The sequence below is a fragment of the Schistocerca gregaria genome, chromosome 2 (genome assembly GCF_023897955.1).
Source record: "Schistocerca gregaria isolate iqSchGreg1 chromosome 2, iqSchGreg1.2, whole genome shotgun sequence".
In the NCBI taxonomy this organism is placed as follows: Eukaryota; Metazoa; Arthropoda; class Insecta; order Orthoptera; family Acrididae; genus Schistocerca; species Schistocerca gregaria.
The window spans coordinates 872408780-872433086 of record NC_064921.1 but is presented as its reverse complement, the minus strand read 5'-3'; the positions used below and the strand labels follow the sequence as shown (position 1 = coordinate 872433086).

Genomic DNA, 24307 nt, shown 5'->3' with positions numbered 1-24307 from the left:
TAATACAAGCTAAAGCGTGACAACAAACATGGGTCGAAAGCGAGCCGTTTACGAGTGTGTGACTACGAGTACCCACTGACTTACTATCCTATATAGCGTTTACTTTTACATTAACGGCCCACCTGATAACGCTCTTATTTCACCTAAGGTTTACCTTAATAAGAAACATACAGGGTGTTACCAAAAGGTACGGCCAAACTTTCAGGAAACATTCTTCACACACAAAGAAAGAAAATGTGTCATGTGGACATGTGTCCGGAAACGCTTACTTTCCATGTGAGAGCTCATTTTATTACTTCTCTTCATATCACATTAATCATGGAATGGAAACACACAGCAACAGAACGTACCAGCGTGACTTCAAACACTTTGTTACAGGAAATGTTCAAAATGTCCTCCGTTAGCGAGGATACATGCATACACCCTCGGTCGCATGGAATCCCTGATGCGCTGATGCAGCCCTGGAGAATGGCGTATTGTATCATAGCCGTGCACAATACGAGCACGAAGAGTCTCTACATTTGGTACCGGGGTTCCGTGATAAGAGCTTTTAAATGCCCCCATAAATGAAAGCCAAGAGGTTGAGGTCAGGAGAGCGTGGAGGCCATGGAATTGGTCCGCCTCTACCAATCCATCGGTCACCGAATCTGTTGTTGAGAAGCGTACAAACACTTCGACTGAAATGTGCAGGAGTTCCATCGTGCATGAACCACATGTTGTGTCGTACTTGTAAATGCACATGTTCTAGCAGCGCAGGTAGAGTATCCCGTATGAAGTCATGTTGGTGAATCGAGGAAGTACAGTACATACTGACGAAAGTAAAATGAACTCTAACATGGAAATTAAGCGTTTCCGGACACATGTCCACATAACATCTTTTCTTTATTTGTGTCTGAAGAATGTTTCCTGAAAGTTTGGCCGTACCTTTTTGTAACATCCTGTATTACAATAATACTAGTTCAGTACATTGCACGCTGCAAACTGTTATCGTCACACCAGTTCAGTATCAGAATGTTTCTCCTTGGTATCTCACATATTTAAATTCCCTTTTTCAGTGCCATACATACAAACTTTGACCATGTTCATAAATTTTGAAATACTTTCGTGGAAAAGTTTTGAAATTTAATAAATTCTAATGAATTTACCCATGATGATCGGAAAATGTTTAGGTTTACGAACTGTATTTCATTTATTCGGAGAAGGTGAATTATTTCTTGACTTCTGTGAATTTCAGATAGTAAGCTATTACATTCAACCTCTTCTATTTAATCAGAGTTAGTCAGGGGCTCTTCATGATCACCAAAAAATCCTTTACGTGCAGTGAATACACTTTTGTAATATAGCCCCTACTTAGTTTGGAGCCGTCCGGTGTGGCCGTGAGGTTCTAGGCGCTACAGTGTGGAACCGCGTGACCGCTACGGTCGCAGGTTCGAATCCTGCCTCGGGCATGGATGTGTGTGATGTCATTAGGTTAGTTAGGTTTAATTAGTTCAAAGTTCTAGGGGACTGATGGCCATAGATGTTAAGTCCCACAGTGCTCAGAGCCATTTGAACCATTTGAACTTAGTATGGATTCCCCCCCCCCGCAACACAACTAGAAGCCCTCAGGTTTCAAGTAGGTCCAACTGTGGTCAGAACAAATGCTCTCGAAGCAAATAAAAGACCTACTGATGAGGGAATCGTTACATACTTATTGGTAAACTTCCTCCATATGTAACATACCACTTACACATCTAAATAGTGTCTGATGTTCAACAGGTAACTATAAAATTGGAAAATATTTTTTATACTTTTGTCGCCCTTTCTCCAGTGGAAAGTGAAATAACCTCTAAATTATAGAATTATTATACTAAAAAATAACAGAACTTTAATTTTTCCATTTAGTTTAGCACGTTGCGCATTTTACTGCAGCTAGAGCAATAAAGTAAGTCTACTTCTTTATGTTTTCATTAAAGGCTGTTAAAGATCTCAAGAATTACGTTAAACGGAAATACTTTTTTATCATTTTATCTTTGGAATAAGAGTCAAAAATTCATTTCTGATACGGAGGAATGCCCATGTTGCACTCACATGTATTTTTAAAGGTCTTAACAAGAGCCCAAGGAAAGGCAACTGATGTTAACAACGAAGGGGAGCGGATGCAGTGGGGTACCACATGATAAGTCGCTTATGTGGATGATAAGTCACTTATGTGGAAAAATGTTCGCGAATCGGCTTTGTATTGGGCCCTACTCTAGTTACTATTTACTCACTGAGAACTAATTTTATTTATTTTTGTATCTTCTCATTCATTTTAGAACGGCGAAACAGTTACTGCAGAACCTAAAACTGACTTTCGCTGTTGTACTATAAATTGGATGACGCAGTGATTTCCAGCCCAATTTTCCGATGTGTTCTTGGATACTAGTACTTGTGGGTGGCTGTGCATTGTCATGTTTAAACAAGATTTCGTTTGGATTCTTATCAGACCGTATATGTCAGGAACAGTTCCTAAGTTTGCTGAGAGTCTTAGTGGATATAATTAATTGTCGACACCTAATCAACACGGGAATGGCACCACCATATCTCAAAAGAGTATCATCATGACTTTACCTTGAGGGAGAAGCTGCCTCGACTTTTTTTCCCTTTTTTGATGGTTGCGAGTGTTGTCACTCAGGTGACTGTCTTTTTGTTTCCTGTTTGATGATGTACCGAGGTTTCGTCACCAGTAATGATCCGTGACGGAAAGGTCTCCGCATCGGCCTCACACTGCTCCAACAGTTCAGATGAAACTATTTTTATTTAATCTTGTGGTTTTTTGTGAGCTTTCATGGAAGCCTCCTCCAACGTAACTTTGAATATCCCATTGTCGAACAGTGATGAACCTGCCTGCACGCTTGCGAGACTCACCTTAGCAGCAGTGCCTGTGACAGGGCGTTCAGAAACCTGCCGATAAAGGAACTCAGTTTCTGTTTTTCGTGACTTCGTGACTGTTCATCTCTCGTGACCCATTACTCCCCCCCCCCCCCCCCCCCCCCCACGGTACTTTATTCAGTTTCATCAGCACCTCACACTGAAAACAAACGATTATCAACGTTCTCCACGGTTCCTTTTTCTTCGACCAATAATTCAATTACAGCGCGTTACCTGTAATGAGTATCTTGTGTAGGCGCCATTTTGATGGTTCACTAAAACTCCGCCGCCATCAGAATTGTACCAAACACCGCGCACGTGCAAAAGTAACATCAGATTTGAAGCATTTAAAAGGTCATTGTCGTGCTGTTCGGTTGTACAGCTAGTCACGGTGGTCCAGTGTGGGCTGTAATTATGGTACGGCAGAGGAATTCGGTAGATACCCCGATACATTCATGCGGAACCGATTTACACTGTAAAACATTATTTCCAAATTTGGCCACCAAATGTAGCACTGTACCCTGCTTGTTTGACGGCAACACTGTCATTCGACTAGCCATGACGTGAGTGAATAGTGTAATTACCGAAAAGAGGGACCGTGTGCTGTTAGTGAAACTGTTTTGTGAGAACGGCAGCAGTTAATTACAGTTCTGCATTGAGAGAGTATCGCCGACTGAAACGTCTACGGAGAGGCCCGGTGGTTTCAGGAAGCTGATAATGATATCCAAAAACAGGGGTGAGAAAAAGAAGACATCTTATCCTGGTGGAAGATACTGAAGAGGTTGCTCTGCTGTCTCTAGCTATGCAGTATGTGCCCCAGATGGTGTTAGTTCTCGGGGAGTGTCACAAGAATTCTCTATATCCTGGTCAAAAATACAAAAATGATTTGCGGCCTGTTTTAGAATGGTCTCGTACAAGATCCAGAAGGTGCAGCAACAGAAACGTCACGATCAGCAGCAATGTTCTCAATTTGTTCTTCGGTTTCTAGCGCGGATCGAAGTTGAAATAATGCCGATGGACAATGTTCTATGGAATAACTAGATACGTTTTATAGCAGAGGGGACAGTGAATACAAAGAATTGCCGAATTTCGGGTATAGTTAAACAGCACTTGTACACGATGAGACTGCACTCGCCATATGGGACTGAGTTGCGTGGACTCACAACCACCTTTATTCTCGATCCACTCTTGTTTCAAGAGAATACCCCAAGAGGGCCGTTATCGAAACACCCTTATACAGCAGGTGAGTCCTGCTTTGAAAGCTACTGCTTGCATCCAAGATGGAGCATGTCCTCCATCCAGTGAAAGATATGTTCATTGCCACCTTCCACGAACGTGTTATCTCCAGAGGTTTACCATGTGCATGGTCTGCAAGGTCATGATGCTCTGAAACCATGTGACTTTTGGCTCTGGGAATACGTAAAAGAACGCGTTTACAAGGTACACGTTTGTAAGAAAATAAAACGGCTACAGCCATCCTTATAATTATGTTGGCCACTGATGCACTGAATATATGGAAAGTGAGAACCACTTAAGCATCAACTAAGGCCTAAAGATGCGCATTGAAACGCCAAAATTGGTAGCAACACAATAAACGAGATTGTAAGAACAACTGTAGGCGTTTGATTTTGTTACAGTAATGAATGGCCTTGGCCCCCAAGACACCCAGTCGAAAGGATGGTCATATAAAAACTTCAGGTAAACATTTGGTCTCTACCTGATCTGAGGGTCAGTATACAGGAAAGCGTTGCTCAGATTCCACCGGGACTGCTACGAGCAACCGTTGACGATTTTGCGGATACAGCATCTCGTCGACGTCTCAAGTGCTCGTTATTGTTGTTGTTGTTGTGGTCTTCAGTCCTGAGACTGGTTTGATGCAGCTCTCCATGCTACTCTATCCTGTGCAAGCTTCTTCATCTCTCAGTACCTACTGCAACCTACATACTTCTGAATCTGATTGGTGTATTCATCTCTTGGTCTCTCTCTACGATTTTTACCCTCCACGCTGCCCTCCAATGCTAAATTGGTGATCCCTCGATGCCTCATATCATGTCCTACCAACCAATCCCTTCTTCTAGTCAAGTTGTGACACAAATATCTCTTCTCCCCAATTCTATTCAGTACCTCCTCACTAGTTATGTGATCTACCCATCTAATCTTCAGCATTCTTCTGTCATTTCGAAAGCTGTTATTCTCTTCTTGTCCAAACTATTTATCGTCCATGTTTCACTTCCATACATGGCTACACTCCATACAAATACTATCAGTAACGACTTCCTGACCCATAAATCTATACTCGGTGTTAACAAATTTCTCTTCTTCAGAAACGCTTTCCATGCCCTTGCCAGTCTACATTTTATATCTTCTCTACTTCGACCATCATCATAGCAAAACTCCTTTACTACTTTAAGTGTCCCATTTTCTAATCTAATTCCCTCAGCATCACCCGACTTAATTCGGCTACATTCCATTATCCTCGTTTTGTTTTTGTTGATGTTCATCTTATATTCTCCTTTCAAGACACTATCCATTCCGTTCAACTGCTCTTCCAAGTCTTTTGATGTGTCTGAAAGAATTACAGTGTCATCAGCGAACGTCAAAGTTTTCATTTCTTCTCCATAGATTTTAATAGCTACTCCGAATTTTTCCTCAATACTGTGTGCTGTGGGAAATGTCTGCTGTAAAAACAAAAATGTGACAAATGAGCAAACGCACATCAGTAGAGACTCCCTACTAAATTTAATAAAAGAAATAAGAGAAAAATCATGCTTCTTGTACATGCAGTCACATACAAAAAAGTTGGCAATAACATTCGATCTTTTGGAATAACATCCGACAGTCGGCGACAGTAATGCTAGACAAAGCTGTAGACAAGTTCCCTTCGATATCTCCTTAATCTGGCTTCTCTGACGACAGGTTCCCAACGTCAAGTGCTCATATTAGACAAACTCTGTAAGCGGCTGTTCGTAATGAAATCAGTATGATTCCTTTGTCACTTTTCCGCCCACATCCCAATGCTAATCCATTACATTAGGAAACACTTCTGTACGTCTTTCTTGGATTCACAGCGCCAGATTTGCATATGGTGGCCAAAAGTGGAACTAATTTTTTTCTCATCGTAATTTGGTTCCGCATTGACGCATTATCACATGTACCAGGTTTCGCTGCCTTACGATAATTGTAACCCACACTGTATCTCCGTTAGTAGCAGCACTTCAATTATAGCCACCCGTTACGTGTGTTAATCGCTGTTAAAAGAAATTTGAGCCATTATTTATTGTACGAACCTCGTATTACGCCTAAGATGGCACAGTTTAGTTGCGCACACAGTGTATGTGGACGCCGGGTAACAAGTAGGACGAGCAAGCTCCATAAAGCGAGGTATAGTTATAGGCGCTGTTGTGACCGTCTGTCTTGTAGCTGCAGCAAGCTGAAAGGGTCGCAGGGAGTCGGGAGATAGTGGCGGGCTTCCTCATTTCAAATCACCTTCGCGGCGTGCACGAAGTGCTCCGCGCAGCGCGGACTCATTAGCTGCGGCGCAAGTGCAGAGAAGGGCCGCGTGTAGCCGGATACTCCCACGCCCGGCACGAGTCGGCGGGGAGCGCCGCCGCGGCGCTGTGCCGCCCACGCGACGCCTTGTTCCCGCAACCTGCCGCCGGGCCCCGTAGCGCTGACTGCGGCTGCCGGGCTAATAACTCGAGCTGACAGCTCGCGACCGCACTGCGACAGCGCCGCTCGCCACCCTTCACCGAGGAACGTCCGGGAGCGCTCCCGCTGCTAATACCAGTGACGTAGCGATCAGTGTTAGCACTGCGTCCGAGTGACGGAGCCGAGTGAGCGGCAGTCGTCCCTCGCTACCCACGCAGTTTGGTTTTACTCGCTTTCACGCGGGCGAGCACTCGTTCACTGCGTCTCGACAGCTGTGTGGCCAATACACGCTCCATAAGCAGCAGGTTTCGCTGCTCGCTCGCAACGGGAAATACACTCCCGGAAATGGAAAAAAAGAACACAATGACACCGGTGTGTCAGACCCACCATACTTGCTCCGGACACTGCGAGAGGGTTGTACAAGCAATGATCACACGCACGGCACAGCGGCCACACCAGGAACCGCGGTGTTGGCCGTCGAATGGCGCTAGCTGCGCAGCATTTCTGCACCGCCGCCGTCAGTGTCAGCCAGTTTGCCGTGGCATACGGAGCTCCATCACAGTCTTTAACACTGGTAGCATGCCGCGACAGCGTGGACGTAAACCGTATGTGCAGTTGACGGACTTTGAGCGAGGGCGTATAGTGGGCATGCGGGAGGCCGGGTGGACGTACCGCCGAATTGCTCAACACGTGGGGCGTGAGTTCTACACAGTACATCGATGTCGCCAGTGGTCGGCGGAAGGTGCACGTGCCCGTCGACCTGGGACCGGACCGCAGCGACGCACGGATGCACGCCAAGGCCGTAGGATCCTACTCAGTGCCGTAGGGGACCGCACCGCCACTTCCCAGCAAATTAGGGACACTGTTACTCCTGGGGTATCGGCGAGGACCATTCGCAACCGTCTCCATGAAGCTGGGCTACGGTCCCGCACACCGTTAGGCCGTCTTCCGCTCACGCCCCAACATCGTGCAGCCCGCCTTCAGTGGTGTCGCGACAGGCGTGAATGGAGGGACGATTGGAGACGTGTCGTCTTCAGCGATGAGAGTCGCTTCTGCCTTGGTGCCAATGATGGTCGTATGCGTGTTTGGCGCCGTGCAGGTGAGCGCCACAATCAGGACTGCATACGACCGAGGCACACAGGGCCAACACCCGGCATCATGGTGTGGGGAGCGATCTCCTACACTGGCCGTACACCTCTGGTGATCGTCGAGGGGACACTGAATATTGCACGGTACATCCAAACCGTCATCGAACCCAATGTTCTACCATTCCTAGACCGGCAAGGGAACTTGCTGTTCCAACAGGACAATGCACGTCCGCATGTATCCCGTGCCACCCAACGTGCTCTAGAAGGTGTAAGTCAACTACCCTGGCCAGCAAGATCTCCGGATCTGTCCCCCATTGAGCATGTTTGGGACTGGATGAAGCGTCGTCTCACGCGGTCTGCACATCCAGCACGAACGCTGGTCCAACTGAGGCGCCAGGTGGAAATGGCATGGCAAGCCGTTCCACAGGACTACATCCAGCATCTCTACGATCGTCTCCATTGGAGAATAGCAGCCTGCATTGCTGCGAAAGGTGGATATACACTGTACTAGTGCCGACATTGCGCATGCTCTGTTGCCTGTGTCTATGTGCCTGTGTTTCTGTCAGTGTGATCATGTGATGTATCTGACCCCAGGAATGTGTCAATAAAGTTTCCCCTTCCTGGGACAATGAATTCACGGTGTTCTTATTTCAATTTCCAGGAGTGTAGAAACAGAGGTGGCTCCGCAGCCAATTTCATTACACGACGCGGCCGGCCGCGGGTGCAACAGAACCCATGTGGACGGGTGGAAAGAAATGTGTTAAGCTTCATAATACGTATTTATATGTGTCGTGTATTATGCATTTCTTCTACTTGAATGTGAATCTGCACATTAACTTCCCTAATCCTCCTCACACCTTTCCGTAAAGCGTGGCCAAATCTTAGTTGGGAAGTAGTTCTGTTGTATAGTACTGCCAACCTAACTCCTGGGTAGGGGATCAGAGAGACAGCACAGGCAGGTAAAAGTCAAAGACTTTCCAGTGTCACAAGGTTTGGGATGGAGAGGTTGGTCACGGGCAAGTGGTTCGACCACCCCTTCCACCGGGGCCAGGAAGACCTCAGGGTGCCCGCCATATTGTGGAGGGTTACAGAAGACGGGTAAGTGAGCAGGCGTGCCCTCAGTACGTCTGTCTCAATGTTCACCCATGGAAGAGATGTATTTGAATATTTGTACTAATTCTTTTATTTCCAGCTTCGGATTGTGTAAGGAAATGAATGCTCTCGTTAATTTAGGAAATTTGACGCCCTGTGTTAATGTATCAGTTCCCCAGTTTGCCCGTTATCCTCCTCAAATAGTGGATGCCCCATGTAAAATATTGGGAGGCTTTGGTGGTATACATTTGGCCAACGCAATTCCGTCTTGCCCGTAGAAAAGTGCGTGCAGATTGGTATATAATATACTCGAGCTATAAGTTGTAAAATTGTAATATCTGTAAACTGGAACAATTGCTGCAAACGCTGTAAAATCGAGTAATAATGTTTAAAATAAATAGGTAATCAATTGTCATCAGTCTTTAACATACCTTAAAAATCACAAAGAAGTCAAGCTAAAGGAATTCATTTAAAATAAAAGATATAGAATGCAGGGACCCACACATCAGCGTGTGAGCCCTCCAGTCCCTTGCCTAGTATCGTACAGAAAGGGCACGCTCTCTAGGTAGCGCTCTCAAGCTCCCCTCCCCAGTTATCTGCTGCACAATTTTGATTCAGGGCTTGACGACATCAACTTTCATCTGGCGTCCCTAGGCAAGGAGGGTAGACGGTACACTTTCAACGCGTCTAAAGTATCATCTAAGCGATCGACTTCCTTGCCTCAATCTCACCGAGAAAAGTCAGCCTACTGCAGTGCTCCTCATGTCTGTCTAGAGTGGTCGTTTCCGTTTGCACGTCACCGCCAAAATAGTGTGTTCTGTGGGAAATGTCTGCTGTAAAAGCAAACATGTGATAAATGAGCAAACTCTCATAAGTACATACTCCCTACTACACTTAATAAAAGAAACGATAAGATAAAAATCATCCTTCTTGCACATGCAGTCACATTAAAAAAAAGAAGAAATAAGTAAGTATGCAGGGTGGTCCATTGATCGTGACCGGACCAAATATCTCACGAAATAAGCGTCAAACGGAAAAACTACAAAGAGCGGAACTCGTCTAGCTTGAAGAGGGAAACCAGATGGCGCTATGGTTGGCCCGCTAGATGGCGCTGCCATAGGTGAAACGAACATCAACTGCGTTTTTTTTTTTTTAAATAGGAACCCCCATTTCGCATTACATATTCGTGTAGCACGTAAAGAAATATGAATGTTTCAGTTGGACCACTTTTTTCGTTTTGTGATAGATATCGCTGTAAGAGTCACAAACGTGTAAGTACGAAGTATCACGTAACATTCCGCCAGTCCGGACGGTATTTGCTTCGTGATACATTACCCGTGTTAAAATGGACCGTTTACCAATTGCGGAAAAGGTCGATATCGTGTTGATGTGTGGCTATCGTGATCAAAAAGCCCAACGGGCGTGTGCTATGTATGCTGCTCCGTATCCTGGACGACATCATCCAAGTACCCGGACCGTTCGCCTTATAGTTACGTTATTTAAGGAAACCGGAAGTGTTCAGCCACGTGTGAAATGTCAACCACGACCTGCAACAAATGAGGATGCCCAGGTAAGTGTTTTATATATTATTCATCTCGATTAGATAAGACCACACGTCACACCCATCCACAAAAAGGAAAGTAGACCCGATCTACAGCACAACCGTCCCATATCAATCACTTTGGTAGCAGTACCTTAGAAAATGTTTTAAATTGCAAAATTATTACCTTTCTTTAAAAAAAAGCCTTTCGTTGGAAATAACCTTAGGTTAGCACAACAATGACAATGTGAAACGCAACACTAACTCATCGCGCGCACGTCCTCAGTACAATGGATAACGAATTCCACACTGATTTAGTGTCTCTAGACTTTCGACAAGCTTCTGATTCAGCGCCACATCGTCTAAGGAAAATACATTCCTACAGGGCTTTTATCTAGATTTGCGTTGTTCACGAAGAATTTTCCTCCGAGAAAAATTGCAGTAACGTGCAGGTAGTTATACACAAAATATCTGCGTTGTACAAAGATTGACATGTAGTTCTTGGTGTAAAGAAATACAAATTTCTGTGCGTCAAGAAACTTCAGAACGAGCTCATACATTCTGTAACAATAAGAATATTACAGAATTCTCTGACGAAGAAAATAGAAAACGCGAAGCTGCATGTAGCATACATGCTCAAAATTAATACAAGAACAACGGCTAACATACGACTTAGTCAATTTCTATGTTTATTTCCAACTTTTTGCACGAAGTCACTCTCTCGTTAATTCGTTAACAAAGATCTCTTGCAGTGCACCCATTACATGAAAATGAATTTCTGTAACTGCTTTAACAGAACGAGGGATAAATTACTGGGGACGAAAAGCACGTTGTTACCGACTTGTTAGTGCTGCTGAAGAGAGAGAGAGAGAGAGAGAGAGAGAGAGAGAGAGAGAGAGAGAGGGGTGTGATGCCAGAATAGCAAAGTCACTGTTCTAGAGAAAGTATATTTCCAAGCAAAAGCAGCACTAAGAAAGAAAAACATCAGCACCACATGCACAGGAGCCTTTCCAGATATTTACCATGATGGAAAGATAATAAAACACCCGCTAAGCCTTGGTGAAACTTAAAACTTTATTTAAATATTTGTGCATTTGACTCAAAAGGGAATCGAAGTCAGTTTTGGTGATGGAAATTTAAATGCCTGCGAGCGTGCAACCCTTCCGACATTGCTGTGAAACGGGTTGCGTTAGCGAGGTTGCAGGCTCAGTGGCAGTGTTGGAACGCGGTCGCGGTTTACATTGCCTACACTGTAGGAAATGGTGAGCTGAATATCAGAAAAATGTAGTTAGTCTCATGCCGTGCGAATTAATAAGAAAATTGGTGACTAGCTAGTGCTTGGTTACTGAGCAATGTCAGGCGTTTGCTATTGAATTAAGGGTATACTTTGCTTGTCGTACTGGAGTTAAGATAGCGGACGGACCGGACGTTGCCACGATTGAATGAGGTGGCATCTAGTTCTCAAATGAGCCTTGGTGGTTCAGGTCTTCCAGTTACTAAAATCAGCACGGACCAATAGGCCTCAGGAAATCCATCAGTACGTTGGACAGGTATTGTACAACGTCGAAATCATTTAAATTAAGCTCATCCGTTATGGATGTTGTAGAAAGTTTTGATAGGTTTATTAACTGAGTGTAAATAGAAATAACAGCCACCAGACTCGCATACTTATTTTCCTATACCGGTTTCCGACGCTATCCAAGCTCATCTTCAGGCTTAGGCATTTCGGAATAAATATGTAACTTCGATGTGCCCCATATGACTATGAGCCTGTGATAAGCCTACAACAATGATCCATCGAAACAAATATTTCAAAAGGGACCAGTCGTAATTACCTGTTTTTCGTTTGTATCGCTGTTACAGACTAGTTCCATTTTAGTCACTCCGTAGTTGCAGTAGTATGAAAGCTGATAATATTTTGGGTTACAGTAAATGATACAATAATAAATAAAACTCAATGAGGTTGCAACAGTAAAGAGTAGCAACAAAATACCCTCACACAACTTACGAACTGAATCGAAGCACTTCGTAGTTGCAGTAGTATGAAAGCTGATAATATTTTGGGTTACAGTTAATGATACGATAATAAATATAATTCAATGAGGTTGCCACAGTAATGAGTAGCAATAAAATACCCTCCTGAATCGAAGCACTATCTGAGCGAGGTGCCAGGGCTGGCAGTGAATTTAACACTTAATTCTTCTAGAATCTTCATATGAAAATGATGCTCTAAGCCCCGCCCCCCTTTTTAACTCTGACTTCTGCTGTTGCACGAGGATTAAGAAGAAACGCGCACCGACTGTAGACGACGATGCAAGTGGAGTAGGGAAGAGTCTGGCACCTGTAATAATTTAATTTGATAAAGGAAAGTTTCATTAACGCAGTGAGAAATGGAAGGGTAGCTCTACCGATCTACAGAATGAAAGTTTTGTTCAAAATAACAATTTGATTTATTATGACTAAACTCAAAATAAAAAAAACACATGAAACATTTAAAATACTTCATATTGGATACTCAAATAAATGCTGTGAAGGTGAAGTTATCCATAAACTAGCTTGTGCCATTTATGACCAAGTGGTATGTGGAGCCAATTCCTTGCAACTCAAATCTTAAGGGAAACACCCGGCCAACCCAACATTAATTGCTGCTACAGTAGTGAGAACTCAGACAATGAACACCCAAGACAGAACCACGTAAGAAAAGACGGTAACAGGCGCGCTCTTCTGAGCTCTGGTTATCACATAGCAAAATCCCTAATCTGCCGATGCTGCGGACATACATTACCAAGCAGTCTTCGTAACTGCAAGGACACGATCTGGCGTACCGGGGGCGAAGGCTGGTTGCTTCGACGTCCCGTGGTGGTGACGGTAATGTCTCGAGTATAGCCCGAAACAGATATTCCTGGTCTGGTTGTTCCACACTAAAGACTTCCTAGCAATTCAAATGCGCCTCTGAGGGAGACGAAGAAGGCTCACGGCACAGTGATTGATTTTCAACAAGCGAAGTCACACAGTAACTCCGACACAGTCAACTTTAGCCAAAACTGCTCAAGACGCACAACATAGGCCGCTTCTTCGCAGAACGCTGAATTTCCAACTGTATTCGGAAAGTTACGTTGAATTCAAAACTTCAGCAACTTCGTCAAAAGGGTTTTACTAAACGAGAATATACTAGGCAGCCAACGGAAGGCAGGCTGACCAGAGCAACGAGAGCTCAGTCCTGTATTCTGCTCCGACCGAAAAGCAAGACTCGACTCTCCCAAGAGCACCCGTACAAGCCGAATACAGTGGTCGTGGTTAAACGTGCCAATGAGCAACTGGAAAACCGGTGGAAAATTCCACTCCATTGCCGCGAGCACTACTATTCCACCAGTGGAGATACTTGGCGCCAATTTCTGCGCCGATTTTGCTACGTCACGGAGCTATCCCCTGAGAAAGCCAATCACAGTTATGATTTTGCAAAAAAAACGCGGGAATTTGCCCGCCACGACTGCCTGGAAACACAAGACATTCCCACGCCTCACTCGTAGACCATCAGAAAGTATTTCACAAAGTTTCTGCGAAGTAACGGAATCTCTAAACCCAGCCGCTCCTTCAGGCCCTGCGGCCGTGTCGCCCCCGCTCTTAGGACAGTGTCGGCGTCTGGACAGCATCCACTCGATTCCCTCACACCCGTCGGCATAATCCTTTCATCCTCAGCTGAACACTCCTGTCTTTCCGGACCACATAGGCAACGAGAGACTCAGCGTGGGAAGATACAGCAACTCTTCACCGCAATCAGTTGGAGAGGAAAACATTCAGGTCTTCTGGGTTCTCAATACTGGCCTTGTAATGACAATACACGTCTGTACCTCCCCAAACCGAGCGAGGTGGCGCAGTGGTTAGACACTGGACTCGCATTCGGGAGGACGACGGTTCAATCCCGCGTCCGGCCCTCCTGATTTAGGTTTTCCGTGATTTCCCTAAATCACTCCAGGCAAATGCCGGGATGGTTCCTCTGAAAGGGCACGGCCGACTTCCTTCCCCATCCTTCCCTAATCCGATGAGACAGATGACCACGCTGTCTGGTCTCCTTCCCCAAGCAACCAACCAACCTCCCCAAATAAAATTACTCAGAATAAGATATACATATGAGAGGGGGCAAGTAACTGTGTGCATCGTAAAGGCATGCCACCTCTCATCTGTAACAAACTTCATGAAACAAACACTAATACGCTAATGTTGAAGTGAAGATCAGTGGAGATAGCAAAAGAATTACCGTTTCCGTGTAGAGTGCCGACTTTCGTTGCGCCATTAGAGGTCTGGCAGACAAATTCACGATGTGAAAAGAAGCCTAACATGCGACGCCGTGCATCATTCAGACGGTAAGCCACAGCAGCTGCTGCTGGGAATTACAAATGTGACCAAGAGCGCACGGACTGCAGGTTTTAGTGTACCGACCATATCCTGGGCTGCTGATTTGTGTATTTCGTACATAATCTCTCAAATTAACTGATGGTAGTCGAATATGATGATGATGAAGTTGATGATGATGATATGTCGTTTGTGGGGCACTCAACTGCGCGGTTATCAGTGCATGTACAAATTTCCAATCTTCACGCAATCCAGTCTTGCCACTTTCACGAATGATGATGAAATGATGAGAACACACACTCAGTTCCCGGGTGGAGAAAATTCCCGACTCGGCTGATAATCGAACCCGGGACCCCGTGATCCAGGAGCAGCATCGAATATGAGAAATACAGTCTAGCTCACCACTTTCTCGTGTCCTGTAAATATTACCGCACTGACACGAAACAAAAGAAACGGCTCAAATTATCAAGAAACTACTTGTCGTGGTTTATTAGTGAGGATTGATTTTTAGTGTTCCGTATTTCGATCGGTGAAAACCGAACTCTTATAGGATCACTTTGCCTCCCTGCCTGCCCGCCCGACTATTAAATATCCTTTCCCTCCCGAAAGGGGTGACGTAGCAATCGGATATTTATATCATACACTAAGACCTACGGTCACTTGGCGGTGTAAAAATTGAACCTTCTACGTCAATACAGTCAAAAGTTACGACCATTCATGTCACATACTTTGATCCTCAAAAACTCACTCATCTAAACCGACAGGTTATTTACCATTGACCTAGAATCATGAAATTTGGCGAGAAGCAAGATGTCACAATTAAAGTAAAGCGAAAAATTGTTATTTTTTTGTCATTTGTTATCTGACTATCTTACTGTGCCTCCGTTCTTCGTTCTTACTGTGCGCCCGTCTGCTCACACCCGTTTTTTTCGGTAATAGGTGTACGTATCATATTGAAATATACGTCGCATCCAGAAGAGGATCGAAGCATTTGAGATGTAGTGCTACAGAAGATTGTTGAAAATTAGGTGGAATGATAAGGTAAGGAATGAGGAGGTTCTGCGCCTAATCGGAGAGGAAATGAATATTTGGGAAACACTGACAAGTAGAAGGGACGGGATGACGGGTCATCTGTTAAGACATCATGGAATGACTTCCATAGTACTAAAGGGAGCTGTAGAGGACAAAAGCTCTAGAGGAAGACAGGGATTGGAATACATCCAACAAATAAGTGAGGACTTAGGTTGCAACTGCTACTCTGAGATGAAGATGTTGGCGAATGAAACCACTCAGAAGACTGATGACGTCCAAAGAAAAGCTATAGTTCTTGGCGGAGTAATAAATGTAAGCTTCTAAGTCAGTGTAGTGAAAACATATGGCCCTGTATGTTACATATTTTGATACTCTCAAACTCACTCATTAGAACCTGTTGACCTAGAATCATGAATCCTGGTAAGAATCGAAGTTTAATGCTACAAGTAAATGAAAAAAATGGAAATTGTTAATTTGTAATGGTGCAACATGGAAAAATATTTATATGTCATTTGTTATCATACTTTAAAACATCGTAGAAAGTTTTGAAATTCCCGATTATCATTTTATTCTAGTATGTGTCGATAATAGGCAAAAATCGAGATTCTCGGTTACCGGAAGGATGAACTGTCTGTATACAAAACTAGGTTTCTATGGGACCCCAGAGCGCTTTTCATATTCGCATCCGCCCAGTTTTTTGACCTTCAACTGCCTTTATTTATTCTTCACAATTACAGTATTGTGCCTGATTAGCTGAAACAGAAAATACCTCACAGAAAGTCTTATTCCGAAAATAGTCCACGTTTAAAATTAGTCACAAAGTTACAGAAATTTGTTCTCATGCTGAAGTATATCGACAGTCTCTTCTCGGGTACCTTCACAGACTCCAAGAAGGTTGTTGGAAACGACAGTGATACAGTATGTACCACCACAAAACATACATTATACTTTTCTTGCGAAGTATGTAAGCACCTCGGATAAAAAGTTAGTCGCCCTCAGGAGGCGTCATGCTGATACAAATTACGTTTTTTCTATCCTTGATAACGGCCTCAGGTTGGCGAGTAAGAGGATCAGTAATTTTCTTCAGGTATGCCACTCATCGATGATTTAATTCCGTAGAGACACCAAATTGCGGAGAGGATGCTAATTTTCACTCGCAGTTTCAAATAGTACCAGATATTTGCTATGGCGTTAGCATCGGGTGATACAGCGGGCCAGTAGGATGTGGTAGGGTGCATGAGTGTTTGTCAAACCAGGAACATTTGTGTACAGTCTCGTGAGCACGTCGGCAACTACTCCAGTCAATGAGATTCCGCGCTGAAGATATTTCTGGACATGCCCCAGACTGCAGTGGGGCTGGCTGCCACCTGTTATACAGCCCAACAGCCAGGAGTGGTGATCTAGGGTGCCATTCCATTTCATAGCACGACCAGTTTGGTTGTCATCCGCGACACCCTGCAACACAGAGATACATCGACGATATTCTACGCCTGGTTTTGTTGCCCTTCTTGGCAGGTCGTCCTGAGCTTACATTTCAGCAAGACAATGCCTGGCCACACTTGGCGAGAGTTTCTACTGTTTGTCTTTGTACTTGCCAAACACTACCTTGGCTGTCAAGATCGTCGAATCTCTCCCCAGTTTTGAATGATCGGAGGATATGGACAGGGTCCTCCAACCATATAGAGACTCTGACGATCTAACGCGCCATTTGGACAGAATTTGCCACTATTTCATTTAGGAGGACATCCAACAACTGTGACAATCAATGCCGAGCCGAATGAATACCTGCAGAAGGGCCGGAGACGGACCAACGCCACCGACGTGCTCATTTGTGAAGCTCTTTCTCTTGAATAAACCACTCAGTTTTTCTGAAATGGCAATCATTTGTTTGTCTGCACATTTCCATCACATCTACCGATTTCCGTCCCAATAGGATAATACAGTCGTGGTGCGTCGTTTTCTATTTTTTTCTCTTTTTCTTATGTCCTTATGCCCTGCTACGTAGCTGAGAGTGGTACGCTCATTCCTTGTACCGAGCGAGGTTGCGCAGTGGTTAGTACACTGGACTCGCATTCGGGAGAACGACGGTTCAAACCAGCGTCCAGCCATCCTGAATTAGGTTTTCCGTGATTTCCCTAAGTCTTTTCAGGCAAATGCCGGGATGGTTCCTTTGAAAGGGTACGGCCGATTTCCTTCCCCACCCTTCCGTACTCCGATGGGGCCAATGACCTCGCTGTTTGGTTCGCTCCCCTAAATCAATTAACCAACCATTCCTTGTACTTAAGTTGCACATTCCCCGTTGATAAACCAATATTTCGGTCAATTACCTTCACGGTATGGTCAATGGCATGTCCAAATACTACAGTTCCTGTAAGAATAAAGAGTTTCGAGGTTCGAGGCAGTAACATTGAATAAAAATGTTCTCGGACTTCCAGCGGTTAAAATTCCACGAGCTAGTATAAGAGTGTTTTGGAAGCGACGGGGTCGAGTTGCTTTGCCACACTCATACGTCTTATTATTTTCCGTGCAACGATCAGTAGATGCGTCGTGCGGCGTTGCCATGGATAGCACGTTATCTCTGTTGCAAACCCTTTTATGTCAATTTTGAAAACATTGTTTCAGACACTGTCCAAAGAAAGCCTAGTTGTTTTATTCTGTGCTTTGATGAAAGATTCGTCTTTTGGCCCCACCGTCATGAGTAAGTTGACAAGTCCTCAGCGGCATTGAAAGTAACATCCAGTTCACAATGAAAGTACAAGATCATCATGCATTGCCCTTTTTCGTCGTTCTCATCCGCCACAATCTAAATGGAAAAACCGCCTATGGATAACCACCTCAAATTGATGTGTTCTTGTATGCCTTCAGTCATCATCCTCAGGCACAAAAGCGCACTCTGTTACATTGATACAAGAATGATATCAAACGCCGATAACTTTGCAGTCGTCTACGTAAAGTCTTCAGGTACAACGATTACCAGCTAACTGAAGTGATCTCAAGCAAGGGATGCAGTAAGACCACCGACGAGAGACAGGAAAAGAAACTTGCTTTTTTGCATTCTGTGGCTCCGTGTCAGGCAACATAATTCGCCTGCTGAAAAGAACAAACTCAATCGATCTTCAGAACTCCGCCTAAAATTTGCATAATACTGAGATCTTTTAAAGATGCGTTAGGTCTCAGAACTCCTTGGGTCGAGATGAGGCTTTGCGAGTGTGACAGTCTTACGTAGGACAAGCTGTTCACATTGCAGAACAACGCAGCACGGAGAATGAGCGGTTTTATAGTATATCATCCAGAAAAATCCGCTTTATCTGAGCATACATGCTCTAAAAATTGTCACCGAATCAAATTTTACGAAGCTCCTATAGTGGACTGCACTAATTGCTTCTGGGAAGGCATAAAAGTGAAAATTACTTGATAGGAAGCGGGCCTTCAGCTAAGCGATCACAAGGGTGAAGCGGCCTCATCGAACATGGAGTCAACATATGCCAATATACAGGGTGGTCCAGCTGCCCACGTCGCGTGTTTTATGCAGCCTGCAATGCTTGAAAATGCCGCGTGCAAAATTTTCATATTCTCTCGTTCGCTAAATGCAAACTATGAGTCCTAAACAAAAAAATGAAAAGCTCTATTTTGTATGCCATTAAATGTGGTTAAATTTTGTACTGTGATATGTTTTCACTAGGGGCCAAGATTTTCGAATTATTCAAGAAAAATGTATTTGAAGAGAGGTCCTGTTCATTTTTTTTCTGTAGGACTAATAATTTGCGTTTAGTGAACAATACAGAGTGAAAATCTTGCCTGTGGTACTTGCAGGTTTTGCGGGTTGCATAAAACCCAGCGATAGGGGCAGTTGAATCACTCTGATGGCGATGCCGTGAGAACCGGTGACGTCACAGCCGGTAGCTAGAGTAGATGTCATGCCAGCAGCTCATCAGCAGTCGTTCCAATCGACAATGCCAAAGAGTGCTTCGTTAAATTCTCGTATCATTTTAACCACTTGTCACAACTTTTCATTTAGACTAGCTCCTTTTTTCCATTCTATTATGTCTCAACGTAGACATATCTTACACACACCACTTCACTGGCATGACTTAAACCAGTGGTGGAGGATCGAATGACCACCTGGCACCAGTTTACACCACCTTCAACGCTCCAAAACCAGCAGAGTGCTCTTCTAATGGGTGGGGGTAACTAATGTAGGTGTTTTATTCGGTGAACAGATGTAGACAGGGCATGAACGACTGCTCATTTTGTCTCTGGCTAGGCGTGGACGTTGCCCGCACGTTTTCGTTTCTTGCCTTTTGCTTTGTGTTTTCCATCGCACTGTCATTTCCTTCGATGCTCCGCTGCGTCCATTTTAACGTAATAACCAATCATTTCGTGGAACGAGAGCCGCGTGCACCATCCGCTCCTTTTTAAGGCGATACGGGATCTAACTTCCGGCGGAGAAGAAAGGAGTGTGCCGAGAGAAAGAGAGAAGGGCCGGGGGGGGGGGGGGGGGGGGCGATTACCGCAGCGGCCGGCGACATGAAAGGCGGGAGGCCACACCTGTGGCAGGTGCGGGAGAAAGCTGGCGCGACCACGCGCGTCTCTTCCGCGCTCACGGGAGACGCCACGCCACGCCACACTGATTGTGCGTGTCTGCTGTGGCACTGAGTCTCCCAGCTATGGAGCCACCGCTGCATGCACACACCTACCAGATAGTGGAACTCAGGCCACACCCGTCTGCAACAAGGGGAATCTGACTGCGGCCGCATACAGCTGAGGTTCATGGACCACCTAGTCTTTCGACGCACTCAGATATCATTCTGTTGAACTCACCGCTGTTTTCATAAATTTGAGATGGATTGCAAGCCCCTCACCAGTGTATAATAGACTGCTTCAGAAGAAAACTGCTTTGTAAAGTATAACTTTGACATAGTCTTGGGGCAATGAACCTTTCATCCGAGAATAAACCTTTGGTGGACAATAGGGAGTTGCCCCTTAAATTCTGGAGGATTTTTTTTACTCATAAATTCATTTTTTGTAGTACAGGGCAACCAGTTCATCCTCTCCTTCAGTATCTTAACTGCTTCGCTGGGGGCAACGGGTACGCCGATGGCATTCGAGATAGGAGGGCAGTTCAACAAGTTAAAAGTTTCAGATGGCAAAAGACTCCCTGCCTCTTGGCTTCAGCTTGGAATACGAAGTACTGAACTACCGACCCACACTCCCCTCTCAGTCCAGAGGGTCGGACTGAACCGCCGCGCGGAGTGGTCGCTCGGTTTGAGGCGTCATGTCACGAACTGCGCGGCCTCTCCCACCGGAGGTTGGAGTCCTCCCTCGGGCATGTGTGTGTGTGTGTGTGTGTGTGTGTGTGTGTGTTTTGTTCTTAGCATAAGTTAAAGTAGTGCGTAAGTCTGGGGACCGATGGCCTCGGTAGTTTGGTCCATTGGGAATTCACACACATTTGAACATTCGGATTGAACTTTCATTATTTCTACTCACATTTCCCATCGGTCAAAATATTCATTGAGGGTCCCAAAGCAATAGATGACACTGGCTTTGCTTACCTCTGTGGGGATCCACTATCTTGGGCTATGTTTAAGCTACCGACGGAAGCCAGTATCTTCCCTGCCGAAGTTCTTGCAATTAAGAAGGCCCTTCGATATGCGGGAAATCAGTTTGACGATATAATTTTTGTTACGGATTCGAGAAGAACTTTGAAAAGGATCATTGGGGCTTCAACACTGACCGCCATGTGCTTGATGTAGTTAAATTAACGTACTAGTCTGAAAGACAACATAAGCATGTCCAGTAATAATTGTGGATCAAGGGCCACTCTGGTATCTCATGTAAAGAGTTGGCGAACGACCTGGCGAAACAAAGTGTGATTGATGGTCAACTTTACTGCACTTGCCTTCCACATACAAATTTTGTTCCTGGTGTAAAGAAAAAATCCATCAAGAATGGTCACAGACGCGGGACATCTCACAACAGTTCAAAGTAAGACATTATGCCGCAGTACAGACGAGTATTCTGCGAAAAGCCTGGTTCTCTCAAACCAAACTATCGACACTTCATACTACTACTACAATGTTCATACGGCTGGGTCACGTCTATTATCCTTTACATCTTTATAAGATGAAGGTTCAGCCATTTCCGTGCTGCGAAGTCCACCCAGATGAGATTGCAGACCTCAACGATGTTATACTTAGGTATTCAACCTATAACAGACAACGCTCAAGTTACTCAAGGCCTTGAACAGAGCAGGGATTTCGCAACCTACATCTGTGACGCAACTGTTTCGGTAGATGTCCACAACGGACTGTGTCAGCATTGCACAGTTTCTGCAAGAAGCAGATATTAAGTTATACAAGTAAGTCGGACAGAAAGGATCCAGCGTGAGAAGTTGTATGGACTGTATTGAACGTGTGATTGTACAAAGTGTACCATGAGATTTAACTGGAATTAATGTAATTTCTAGTGCCTATCCTATATATATGATATGATATAACAAATCTGTAGTTACTCACTTCTGTGGATACATGGTTAATGCCAAAATACAATAATTTTTTTTAAAAAAAATACGTAATAATAATTGCTTGAAATTATCCTTACCAGGTCTGTTTGCTGGCATTTACTTCATCTGATTTTTTCGTGTTGTTCAATTCCTCGTTATTTGGTTTCTCTTTTAGAAATTATTCCCAGCCTCACTAACATATATCGGACGTCAGTATCATCCCATCTTTGCAATGAGATAATATATTTTGTTGGTGGTATCATCCATAAAGAAATCCCAGCAAGCCCGGTACAAGGACGATACTCGTCTTAATGTTAGATTTTAAAGAAGAGGTATTAGGAGCAGTTGAGTTATTTCAGTGAAAGCACGAGGTCAAAATACCTTGATTCTGATAACTAGTTTTACTTGAAAGACAGTATTTTAAATGCTGTTGGTTAATTAATAGCTCGATGACCCTCGTAATACTCGGCCAAGACTCAATTCAGCTTCAGTTTCGTAATCTTCTGGTCGTAGGAATCTTTTGATGACCATCGCAGTGACATTTTGTTTGGCCTTTATTGAGGCGGTATCCTAGCTGGGTTTTTCAAGCCATTCCAGCCTTCCTTCCAAGACGGTACAATATATTATGAACATGGTTTGCAGCACGGCAGAACCAATACACGAGGGTTGGAGCTTAAATTGTGGTAACTATTTATTCACAACCGATACAAAAGAGTTACATGTTTGCACCTGTTACTATCCTTCAAATTAGTCACCAGCGTTGTGTAGAACCCGTTGGCAGCGATGGGGAAGGCGTAGGTTTGAAGACTGTACCAGTTTATGTTTGTTTCGATTTTGTTCAACTTTATTTTCTCTCATATTTCGTGGATTGAAGTTTCTGGTGGCAGTCAGTCTCCTCTATTGGCGGTAGTCCCGAAGGGAAAACTTCTGGAAAAAATAAGAGGAAAATATTTGAGAGGCTAGATGTTTGGATCCGTCGTCGGGGCGTGATTATCACCCATTTCGTTGATGAGTCTGTCTGCTACGAGTTGGACATCCGATTTCAAATGCAGTTCTGAAACAGCTTCATTTACTTCTCGTAACACGAGTCCATAGCCGTTACGGATTGTTTACTCTGATATTCCGCTTATGGCTGTAGGAGTTACTGTTGCAGCTATTGCGATTTCAGCCTTACGCCGTTGGCAAGCATCTATAAACATGGAGTACAATGTATTAGGAACGAACAGTGGCAGACAGTAACAACGTGAACCACAAACGCGTAATCTGCTAGCATACTAGTAATTGGTAATTGGTGCAATTTTGCCGCACAGATATAAATTATAACTCACTCGTTGTGTCCCACTTTCCATTCATAAGAGGAATAAGGAGAAACTGGCACACCTGCCTAATATCGTTTAAGGCCCCCGCGAGCACGCAGAAGTGCCGCGACACGACGTGGCATGGACTCGACTAACGTCTGAAGCACTGCTATAGGGAACTGACATAAATCCTGCAGGGTTGCCCATAAATCCGTAAGAGTAAGGGGGAGTTGAGATCTCTCCTGACAGCATACTGCAAGGCATTCCAGATAAATGTTAATGTCTGGGGAGTTTGTGGGCCACCGGAAGTGTTTAATCTTAGAAGAGTGTTCCCGGAGCCACTCTGTAGCAATTCTGGACGTGTGGGGTGTCGCATTGTCCTGCTGGAATTTCCCAAGTCCGTCGGAATGCACAATCAACATGAATAGATGCATGTAATCAGTCAGGATGCTTACGTACGAGTCACCTGCCGGAGTGCTATCTAGACGTATCAGCGGTCCCAAACTTGAACAGTCCCCTGCTGACACGCAGGGTACATGGATTCATGAGGTTGTCTCCATACTCGTACATGTCTATCTCTTCGATACAGTCCAATGTAGGTGTCGACAGGCTCAGGCGAGGCCTAGCCCAAATCGACGATGTTTCGTTGAGTGGTTCGCATGTTGACACTTGCAGCAATGAAATCTGCAGCAATTTGAGGAAGGGTTGCAATTCCGTCACGTTGAACGATTCTCTTCAGTCGTCGTTGATCCCGTTCTTGCAGGATCTTTTTCCAGCCGCAGCGATGTCGGTGATTTGATGTTTAACACCACTCCTGATATTTACGGCACACCTGTGAAATGGCCATACGGGAAAATCCCGA

General features: G+C 44.6%; 1 protein-coding gene across 1 annotated transcript in view; it reads left to right on the top strand.

Moving 5' to 3' along the window:
* LOC126335266 (uncharacterized) overlaps window positions 1-24307 on the top strand; it is a 1744002-nt gene that overhangs the window by 464839 nt on the left and 1254856 nt on the right. The window lies entirely within an intron of this gene.